The following is a 10551-nucleotide window of genomic DNA, read 5'->3' as shown; positions in this document are numbered from 1 at the left end:
GCCTCAGTTTGCTGCGCAAGGTTAACCAATCGGAAACCTTGTTTGATTTTCAACCTCTTTCCTAGAAGATAAAAGCTAGATTCTGATTTGTTGTTACGGGTGATGTTGCTCTTTTGTGAAAATTCCATGATTATTATTATCATCAATTTTGATATTACATCCTAAAAAAATGATCAAGGAAGTGTAAACATAATAAATATGTTTTAGAGTCAGGTAATAGTTTATTGTAACCGTGTTTTTAGTCTGGTAGTGTTTAATATAACCAATTAAATGGCCTCCACCACACTGGAGACACTTATAAGCGCCCTTTCTTATTGGTCAATTGGAACGTTGTTAAAAGATTGCGTCATGACGTCACAAGGGCCTGTATCCGGCTGCAGCTACGGTTTGGAGCATGTAGGCCGGCGGGGCCTGTGTATGAGGAGTATGAGCTGCACAGGAAGAGAGCGGGGCAGCCGCCTCTGGGAGGAGACAGAGCCGAGAGGAGCCAGGAGGTGAGGGGGACGCCGCAGGGGGCTGGGAATGGCGCCTCGCTCTCTATCGGCTTCTTTATAGAGCGGGTGTGGAACTAGAAGTCGCAGAATGGCCGGGTGTTGTGTGACTGCGCGAAACCGGCGGATATTGTTACGTTATACTTCGCCACGGGCCAGGAAAATGCAATAAGGGGTTAAATGCCTTCCAACCACTGATTTGACCCTTGTGGCTACTAGATTAAGGTCCGGACGGAGGTCGGGGGCAAAAAGAGCCCGGCCCCGAGGAGGCTGCAGTCTGAGCCGCGGGGGGAGCAAAAAGAGCCCGGCCCCAAGGAGGCTGCAGCCTGAGCCGCGGGGGGCAAAAAGAGCCCGGCCCCAAGGAGGCTGCAATCTGAGCCGCGGGGGGCAAAAAGAGCCCGGCCCCAAGGAGGCTGCAGTCTGAGCCGCGGGGGGAGCAAAAAGAGCCCGGCCCCAAGGAGGCTGCAGCCTGAGCCGCGGGGGGCAAAAAGAGCCCGGCCCCAAGGAGGCTGCAGTCTGAGCCGCGGGGGGAGCAAAAAGAGCCCGGCCCCAAGGAGGCTGCAGCCTGAGCCGCGGGGGGCAAAAAGAGCCCGGCCCCAAGGAGGCTGCAGTCTGAGCCGCGGGGGGGAGCAAAAAGAGCCCGGCCCCAAGGAGGCTGCAGCCTGAGCCGCGGGGGGCAAAAAGAGCCCGGCCCCAAGGAGGCTGCAGTCTGAGCCGCGGGGGGAGCAAAAAGAGCCCGGCCCCAAGGAGGCTGCAGCCTGAGCCGCGGGGGGCAAAAAGAGCCCGGCCCCAAGGAGGCTGCAGTCTGAGCCGCGGGGGGCAAAAAGAGCCCGGCCCCAAGGAGGCTGCAGTCTGAGCCGCGGGGGGAGCAAAAAGAGCCCGGCCCCAAGGAGGCTGCAGCCTGAGCCGCGGGGGGCAAAAAGAGCCCGGCCCCAAGGAGGCTGCAGTCTGAGCCGCGGGGGGCAAAAAGAGCCCGGCCCCAAGGAGGCTGCAGCCTGAGCCGCGGGGGGCAAAAAGAGCCCGGCCCCAAGGAGGCTGCAGTCTGAGCCGCGGGGGGAGCAAAAAGAGCCCAGCCCCAAGGAGGCTGCAGCCTGAGCCGCGGGGGGCAAAAAGAGCCCGGCCCCAAGGAGGCTGCAGTCTGAGCCGCGGGGGGCAAAAAGAGCCCGGCCCCAAGGAGGCTGCAGTCTGAGCCGCGGGGGGGGCAAAAAGAGCCCGGCCCCAAGGAGGCTGCAGTCTGAGCCGCGGGGGGAGCAAAAAGAGCCCGGCCCCAAGGAGGCTGCAGCCTGAGCCGCGGGGGGCAAAAAGAGCCCGTCCCCAAGGAGGCTGCAGTCTGAGCCGCGGGGGGAGCAAAAAGAGCCCGGCCCCAAGGAGGCTGCAGCCTGAGCCGCGGGGGGCAAAAAGAGCCCGGCCCCAAGGAGGCTGCAGCCTGAGCCGCGGGGGGAGCAAAAAGAGCCCGGCCCCAAGGAGGCTGCAGCCTGAGCCGCGGGGGGCAAAAAGAGCCCGGCCCCAAGGAGGCTGCAGCCTGAGCCGCGGGGGGAGCAAAAAGAGCCCGGCCCCAAGGAGGCTGCAGCCTGAGCCGCGGGGGGCAAAAAGAGCCCGGCCCCGAGGAGGCTGCAGCCTGAGCCGCGGGGGGAGCAAAAAGAGCCCGGCCCCGAGGAGGCTGCAGCCTGAGCCGCGGGGGGCAAAAAGAGCCCGGCCCCGAGGAGGCTGCAGCCTGAGCCGCGGGGGGCAAAAAGAGCCCGGCCCCCAAGGAGGCTGCAGCCTGAGCCGCGGGGGGCAAAAAGAGCCCGGCCCCAAGGAGGCTGCAGCCTGAGCCGCGGGGGGCAAAAAGAGCCCGGCCCCAAGGAGGCTGCAGCCTGAGCCGCGGGGGGGCAAAAAGAGCCCGGCCCCAAGGAGGCTGCAGCCTGAGCCGCGGGGGGCAAAAAGAGCCCGGCCCCAAGGAGGCTGCAGCCTGAGCCGCGGGGGGCAAAAAGAGCCCGGCCCCAAGGAGGCTGCAGCCTGAGCCGCGGGGGGGAGCAAAAAGAGCCCGGCCCCAAGGAGGCTGCAGCCTGAGCCGCGGGGGGCAAAAAGAGCCCGGCCCCGAGGAGGCTGCAGCCTGAGCCGCGGGGGGGAGCAAAAAGAGCCCGGCCCCGAGGAGGCTGCAGCCTGAGCCGCGGGGGGAGCAAAAAGAGCCCGGCCCCAAGGAGGCTGCAGCCTGAGCCGCGGGGGGCAAAAAGAGCCCGGCCCCAAGGAGGCTGCAGCCTGAGCCGCGGGGGGGCAAAAAGAGCCCGGCCCCAAGGAGGCTGCAGTCTGAGCCGCGGGGGGAGCAAAAAGAGCCCGGCCCCAAGGAGGCTGCAGTCTGAGCCGCGGGGGGAGCAAAAAGAGCCCGGCCCCAAGGAGGCTGCAGCCTGAGCCGCGGGGGGAGCAAAAAGAGCCCGGCCCCAAGGAGGCTGCAGCCTGAGCCGCGGGGGGAGCAAAAAGAGCCCGGCCCCGAGGAGGCTGCAGCCTGAGCCGCGGGGGGAGCAAAAAGAGCCCGGCCCCGAGGAGGCTGCAGCCTGAGCCGCCGGGGGGCAAAAAGAGCCCGGCCCCGAGGAGGCTGCAGCCTGAGCCGCCGGGGGGCAAAAAGAGCCCGGCCCCGAGGAGGCTGCAGCCTGAGCCCGGGGGGGGGGGAGCAAAAAGAGCCCGGCCCCAAGGAGGCTGCAGCCTGAGCCGGGGGGGGGAGCAAAAAGAGCCCGGCCCCAAAGAGGCTGCAGTCTGAGCCGCGGGGGGAGCAAAAAGAGCCCGGCCCCAAAGAGGCTGCAGTCTGAGCCGCCGGGGGGGGCAAAAAGAGCCCGGCCCCAAGGAGGCTGCAGTCTGAGCCGCCGGGGGGGGCAAAAAGAGCCCGGCCCCAAGGAGGCTGCAGTCTGAGCCGCCGGGGGGGGGGGGCAAAAAGAGCCCGGCCCCAAAGAGGCTGCAGTCTGAGCCGCCGGGGGGGGCAAAAAGAGCCTGGCCCCAAGGAGGCTGCAGTCTGAGCCGCGGGGGGAGCAAAAAGAACCCGGCCCCAAAGAGGCTGCAGTCTGAGCTGCGGGGGGAGCAAAAAGAGCCCGGCCCCAAGGAGGCTGCAGCCTGAGCCGGGGGGGGGGGAGCAAAAAAGAGCCCGGCCCCAAGGAGGCTGCAGTCTGAGCCGCGGGGGGAGCAAAAAGAGCCCGGCCCCAAAGAGGCTGCAGTCTGAGCCGCGGGGGGGGGGGGGGCAAAAAGAGCCCGGCCCCAAAGAGGCTGCAGTCTGAGCCGCCGGGGGGGGGGGGGCAAAAAGAGCCCGGCCCCAAAGAGGCTGCAGTCTGAGCCGCCGGGGGGGGGGCAAAAAGAGCCCGGCCCCAAGGAGGCTGCAGCGCGGGGGGGCAAAAAGAGCCCGGCCCCAAGGAGGCTGCAGCGTGGGGGGAAAAAGAGCCCGGCCCCAAGGAGGCTGCAGTCTGAGCCGCGGGGGGAGCAAAAAGAGCCCGGCCCCAAGGAGGCTGCAGCGCGGGGGGGCAAAAAGAGCCCGGCCCCAAGGAGGCTGCAGCGTGGGGGGCAAAAAGAGCCCGGCCCCAAGGAGGCTGCAGTCTGAGCCGCGGGGGGGAGCAAAAAGAGCCCGGCCCCAAGGAGGCTGCAGCGTGGGGGAGCCCGGCCCCAAGGAGGCTGCAGTCTGAGCCGGGGGGGAGCAAAAAGAGCCCGGCCCCAAGGAGGCTGCAGCGTGGGGGGCAAAAAGAGCCCGGCCCCAAGGAGGCTGCAGTCTGAGCCCGGGAGGGGGGGGCAAAAAGAGCCCGGCCCCAAGGAGGCTGCAGCGCGGGGGGCAAAAAGAGCCCGGCCCCAAGGACGCTGCAGCGCGGGGGGCAAAAAGAGCCCGGCCCCAAGGAGGCTGCAGCGCGGGGGGCAAAAAGAGCCCGGCCCCAAGGAGGCTGCAGTGCGGGGGGTATAAAGAGCCCGGCCCCAAGGAGGCTGCAGCGCGGGGGGCAAAAAGAGCCCGGCCCCAAGGAGGCTGCAGTCTGAGCCGCGGGGGGGAGCAAAAAGAGCCCGGCCCCAAGGAGGCTGCAGCGCGGGGGGGCAAAAAGAGCCCGGCCCCAAGGAGGCTGCAGCGCGGGGGGGCAAAAAGAGCCCGGCCCCAAGGAGGCTGCAGCGCGGGGGGGCAAAAAGAGCCCGGCCCCAAGGAGGCTGCAGTCTGAGCCGCGGGGGGAGCAAAAAGAGCCCGGCCCCAAAGAGGCTGCAGTCTGAGCCGCGGGGGGGGCAAAAAGAGCCCGGCCCCAAAGAGGCTGCAGTCTGAGCCGCCGGGGGGGGGCAAAAAGAGCCCGGCCCCAAAGAGGCTGCAGTCTGAGCCGCCGGGGGGGGGGGGGGCAAAAAGAGCCCGGCCCCAAAGAGGCTGCAGTCTGAGCCGCCGGGGGGGGGGGGGGGCGGCAAAAAGAGCCCGGCCCCAAAGAGGCTGCAGTCTGAGCCGCCGGGGGGGGGGGGGGGGGGGGGGCAAGAAGAGCCCGGCCCCAAAGAGGCTGCAGTCTGAGCCGCCGGGGGGGGGGCAAGAAGAGCCCGGCCCCAAAGAGGCTGCAGTCTGAGCCGCCGGGGGGGGGGCAAGAAGAGCCCGGCCCCAAAGAGGCTGCAGTCTGAGCCGCCGGGGGGGGGCAAGAAGAGCCCGGCCCCAAAGAGGCTGCAGTCTGAGCTGCCGGGGGGGGGGGCAAAAAGAGCCCGGCCCCAAAGAGGCTGCAGTCTGAGCTGCGGGGGGGCAAAAAGAGCCCGGCCCCAAGGAGGCTGCAGTCTGAGCCGGGGGGGAGCAAAAAGAGCCCGGCCCCAAGGAGGCTGCAGCGTGGGGGAGCCCGGCCCCAAGGAGGCTGCAGTCTGAGCCCGGGAGGGGGGGGCAAAAAGAGCCCGGCCCCAAAGAGGCTGCAGTCTGAGCTGCGGGGGGGCAAAAAGAGCCCGGCCCCAAGGAGGCTGCAGTCTGAGCCGGGGGGGGAGCAAAAAGAGCCCGGCCCCAAGGAGGCTGCAGCGTGGGGGAGCCCGGCCCCAAGGAGGCTGCAGTCTGAGCCCGGGAGGGGGGGGCAAAAAGAGCCCGGCCCCAAGGAGGCTGCAGCGCGGGGGGCAAAAAGAGCCCGGCCCCAAGGAGGCTGCAGCGCGGGGGGCAAAAAGAGCCCGGCCCCAAAGAGGCTGCAGTCTGAGCCGCTGGGGGGGGGCAAGAAGAGCCCGGCCCCAAAGAGGCTGCAGTCTGAGCCGCCGGGGGGGGGGCAAAAAGAGCCCGGCCCCAAAGAGGCTGCAGTCTGAGCTGCGGGGGGGCAAAAAGAGCCCGGCCCCAAGGAGGCTGCAGTCTGAGCCGGGGGGGAGCAAAAAGAGCCCGGCCCCAAGGAGGCTGCAGCGTGGGGGAGCCCGGCCCCAAGGAGGCTGCAGTCTGAGCCCGGGAGGGGGGGGGCAAAAAGAGCCCGGCCCCAAGGAGGCTGCAGCGCGGGGGGCAAAAAGAGCCCGGCCCCAAGGAGGCTGCAGCGCGGGGGGCAAAAAGAACCCGGCCCCAAGGAGGCTGCAGCGCGGGGGGCAAAAAGAGCCCGGCCCCAAGGAGGCTGCAGCGCGGGGGGCAAAAAGAGCCCGGCCCCAAGGAGGCTGCAGCGCGGGGGGCAAAAAGAGCCCGGCCCCAAGGAGGCTGCAGCGCGGGGGGAAAAAGAACCCGGCCCCAAGGAGGCTGCAGTCTGAGCCGCCGGGGGGGGGGGGCAAAAAGAGCCCGGCCCCAAAGAGGCTGCAGTCTGAGCCGCCGGGGGGGGGGGGCAAAAAGAGCCCGGCCCCAAAGAGGCTGCAGTCTGAGCCGCCGGGGGGGGGGGGGGCAAAAAGAGCCCGGCCCCAAAGAGGCTGCAGTCTGAGCCGCCGGGGGGGGGGCAAAAAGAGCCCGGCCCCAAAGAGGCTGCAGTCTGAGCTGCGGGGGGGCAAAAAGAGCCCGGCCCCAAGGAGGCTGCAGTCTGAGCCGGGGGGGAGCAAAAAGAGCCCGGCCCCAAGGAGGCTGCAGCGTGGGGGAGCCCGGCCCCAAGGAGGCTGCAGCGCGGGGGGCAAAAAGAGCCCGGCCCCAAGGAGGCTGCAGCGCGGGGGGCAAAAAGAGCCCGGCCCCAAGGAGGCTGCAGTCTGAGCCGCGGGGGGAGCAAAAAGAGCCCGGCCCCGAGGAGGCTGCAGCCTGAGTCGCCGGGGGGCAAAAAGAGCCCAGCCCCAAGGAGGCTCCAGTCTGAGCCGGGGGGGGGGAGCAAAAAGAGCCCGGCCCCAAGGAGGCTGCAGTCTGAGTCGGGGGGGGGGGAGCAAAAAGAGCCCGGCCCCAAGGAGGCTGCAGCCTGAGCCGGGGGGGGGGGAGCAAAAAGAGCCCGGCCCCAAGGAGGCTGCAGTCTGAGCCGGGGGGGGGGGGGAGCAAAAAGAGCCCGGCCCCAAGGAGGCTGCAGTCTGAGCCGGGGGGGGGGGAGCAAAAAGAGCCCGGCCCCAAGGAGGCTGCAGTCTGAGCCGGGGGGGGAGCAAAAAGAGCCCGGCCCCAAGGAGGCTGCAGCCTGAGCCCCGGGGGGGGGGGGGAGCAAAAAGAGCCCGGCCCCAAGGAGGCTGCAGCCTGAGCCCCGGGGGGGGGGGAGCAAAAAGAGCCCGGCCCCAAGGAGGCTGCAGTCTGAGCCGCGGGGGGAGCAAAAAGAGCCCGGCCCCAAGGAGGCTGCAGTCTGAGCCGCGGGGGGAGCAAAAAGAGCCCGGCCCCAAGGAGGCTGCAGTCTGAGCCGCGGGGGGAGCAAAAAGAGCCCGGCCCCAAGGAGGCTGCAGTCTGAGCCGCGGGGGGAGCAAAAAGAGCCCGGCCCCAAGGAGGCTGCAGCCTGAGCCGGGGGGGGGGGCGGGAGCAAAAAAGAGCCCAGCCCCAAGGAGGCTGCAGTCTGAGCCGCGGGGGGAGCAAAAAGAGCCCGGCCCCAAGTAGGCTGCAGTCTGAGCCGCCGGGGGGGGGGGGGGGAGCAAAAAAGAGCCCGGCCCCAAGGAGGCTGCAGTCTGAGCCGGGGGGGGGAGCAAAAAAGAGCCCGGCCCCAAGGAGGCTGCAGTCTGAGCCGCGGGGGGAGCAAAAAGAGCCCGGCCCCAAAGAGGCTGAAGTCTGAGCCGCGGGGGGAGCAAAAAGAGCCCGGCCCCAAAGAGGCTGCAGTCTGAGCCACGGGGGGAGCAAAAAGAGCCCGGCCCCAAAGAGGCTGCAGTCTGAGCCGCCGGGGGGGGGGCAAAAAGAGCCCGGCCCCAAGGAGGCTGCAGTCTGAGCCGCGGGGGGAGCAAAAAGAGCCCGGCCCCAAGGAGGCTGCAGCGCGGGGGGGCAAAAAGAGCCCGGCCCTAAGGACGCTGCAGCGTGGGGGGCAAAAAGAGCCCGGCCCCAAGGAGGCTGCAGTCTGAGCCGCGGGGGGAGCAAAAAGAGCCCGGCCCCAAAGAGGCTGCAGTCTGAGCCGCCGGGGGGGCAAAAAGAGGCCGGCCCCAAAGAGGCTGCAGTCTGAGCCGCCGGGGGGGGGGCAAGAAGAGCCCGGCCCCAAAGAGGCTGCAGTCTGAGCCGCCGGGGGGGGGGCAAAAAGAGCCCGGCCCCAAAGAGGCTGCAGTCTGAGCCGCCGGGGGGGGGGCAAAAAGAGCCCGGCCCCAAAGAGGCTGCAGTCTGAGCCGCCGGGGGGGGGGCAGAAAGAGCCCGGCCCCAAAGAGGCTGCAGTCTGAGCCGCCGGGGGGGGGGGCAGAAAGAGCCCGGCCCCAAAGAGGCTGCAGTCTGAGCCGCGGGGGGAGCAAAAAGAGCCCGGCCCCAAGGAGGCTGCAGTCTGAGCCGCCGGGGGGGGGGGGGGGGAGCAAAAAAGAGCCCGGCCCCAAGGAGGCTGCAGTCTGAGCCGGGGGGGGGGAGCAAAAAAGAGCCCGGCCCCAAGGAGGCTGCAGTCTGAGCCGCGGGGGGAGCAAAAAGAGCCCGGCCCCAAAGAGGCTGCAGTCTGAGCCGCCGGGGGGGGGCAAAAAGAGCCCGGCCCCAAGGAGGCTGCAGTCTGAGCCGCGGGGGGAGCAAAAAGAGCCCGGCCCCAAGGAGGCTGCAGCGCGGGGGGGCAAAAAGAGCCCGGCCCCAAGGACGCTGCAGCGTGGGGGGCAAAAAGAGCCCGGCCCCAAGGAGGCTGCAGTCTGAGCCGCGGGGGGAGCAAAAAGAGCCCGGCCCCAAAGAGGCTGCAGTCTGAGCCGCCGGGGGGGCAAAAAGAGGCCGGCCCCAAAGAGGCTGCAGTCTGAGCCGCCGGGGGGGGGGGGCAAGAAGAGCCCGGCCCCAAAGAGGCTGCAGTCTGAGCCGCCGGGGGGGGGGCAAAAAGAGCCCGGCCCCAAAGAGGCTGCAGTCTGAGCCGCCGGGGGGGGGGCAAAAAGAGCCCGGCCCCAAAGAGGCTGCAGTCTGAGCCGCCGGGGGGGGGGCAGAAAGAGCCCGGCCCCAAAGAGGCTGCAGTCTGAGCCGCCGGGGGGGGGGCAGAAAGAGCCCGGCCCCAAAGAGGCTGCAGTCTGAGCCGCCGGGGGGGGGCAGAAAGAGCCCGGCCCCAAAGAGGCTGCAGTCTGAGCCGCCGGGGGGGGGGCAAAAAGAGCCCGGCCCCAAAGAGGCTGCAGTCTGAGCTGCGGGGGGGCAAAAAGAGCCCGGCCCCAAGGAGGCTGCAGTCTGAGACGGGGGGGAGCAAAAAGAGCCCGGCCCCAAGGAGGCTGCAGCGTGGGGGAGCCCGGCCCCAAGGAGGCTGCAGTCTGAGCCGGGGGGGAGCAAAAAGAGCCCGGCCCCAAGGAGGCTGCAGTCTGAGCCCGGGAGGGGGGGGGGGCAAAAAGAGGCCGGCCCCAAGGAGGCTGCAGCGCGGGGGGCAAAAAGAGCCCGGCCCCAAGGAGGCTGCAGCGCGGGGGGCAAAAAGAGCCCGGCCCCAAGGAGGCTGCAGTCTGAGCCGGGGGGGAGCAAAAAGAGCCCGGCCCCAAGGAGGCTGCAGCGTGGGGGGCAAAAAGAGCCCGGCCCCAAGGAGGCTGCAGTCTGAGCCCGGGAGGGGGGGGCAAAAAGAGCCCGGCCCCAAGGAGGCTGCAGCGCGGGGGGCAAAAAGAGCCCGGCCCCAAGGAGGCTGCAGCGCGGGGGGCAAAAAGAGCCCGGCCCCAAGGAGGCTGCAGCGCGGGGGGCAAAAAGAGCCCGGCCCCAAGGAGGCTGCAGTCTGAGCCGCGGGGGGAGCAAAAAGAGCCCGGCCCCAAGGAGGCTGCAGCGCGGGGGGGCAAAAAGAGCCCGGCCCCAAGGAGGCTGCAGCGCGGGGGGCAAAAAGAACCCAGCCCCACGGAGGCTGCAGCCTGGGGGGGGGGGCCAAAAGAGCTGAAAACCAAATTCAGAGAAATATGAACAAGCATAACTGCTTTATAATGCATAAGGAATGAAAAATTCAACTAGCCATATGAAAAATTGAAATGTGACATTGCATAACTGCTGAGGATTATTTGAAAAATTAGATATTTAGCTAATGTATTAATTCATTGCTGCCCCATAACCGACTTCACGGTAATCTCTTATTTATCGGGTCCCTAACCAAATGTTACCTCTGTGGTTAAAACCTGCTTGTATGTGAAGCAAGGGACCTGAGTGTATAGGAAATTGAATAAACATGGCTAAAGAGTGGGACTGGGCTCTCAGACAGAAAAAACTGCATAAGGCTATGTGCGCACTAGAAAAGTGATTTTTCTCAAGAAAATTTCTTGAGAAACTTCTGGGAGTTGAAGATTACCGCACCTGCGGTAAGAAAACTCACCAAAACCGCGGGAAAAAACACATGCGTTTTTGCCGCAGGTTGGTCCCTGCGTTTTTTTTATGCTGTAACTGCAATAAATAATATAGATAATAGATAATCGATAGACAGGTAATGGATAGAGGGAAAGATGAATAGAGATGAGAAAGACCTATATAATGTCCCACCCCCCTGCATATTCTAAGCTGGCACCCTTTAGTGACTTTCATGTGGCACTAAAGGGTGCCTAGCCTTGTATTTAGCCAAAAAATAAATAAATTTAAAAAAAAATGACGTGAGGTCCCCCATATCTTTTGTAGCCAGCTAGGGTAAAGCAGATGGCTGCAGCCCGCAGACCACAGCTGGCAGCTTCACCTTGG

The 10551-nt window shown here is 67.2% G+C and overlaps 1 protein-coding gene across 1 annotated transcript in view; it reads left to right on the top strand.

Annotated features, from left to right (window-relative positions):
• Positions 1 to 355: 355 nt before the first annotated feature.
• Positions 356 to 10551, top strand: part of VCF1 (VCP nuclear cofactor family member 1) — a 20170-nt gene continuing 9974 nt past the window's right edge. The window contains exon 1 of the mRNA XM_075350682.1: positions 356 to 494. The gene's annotated coding sequence lies outside the window, so the exon portion shown is untranslated. The remainder of the gene's footprint in view (positions 495 to 10551) is intronic.

This window comes from Anomaloglossus baeobatrachus, chromosome 5 (assembly GCF_048569485.1).
Source record: "Anomaloglossus baeobatrachus isolate aAnoBae1 chromosome 5, aAnoBae1.hap1, whole genome shotgun sequence".
Classification (NCBI taxonomy): domain Eukaryota; kingdom Metazoa; phylum Chordata; class Amphibia; order Anura; family Aromobatidae; genus Anomaloglossus; species Anomaloglossus baeobatrachus.
The sequence above is the reverse complement of the archived record's forward strand: the minus strand, read 5'-3'. Positions and strand labels throughout refer to the sequence as shown.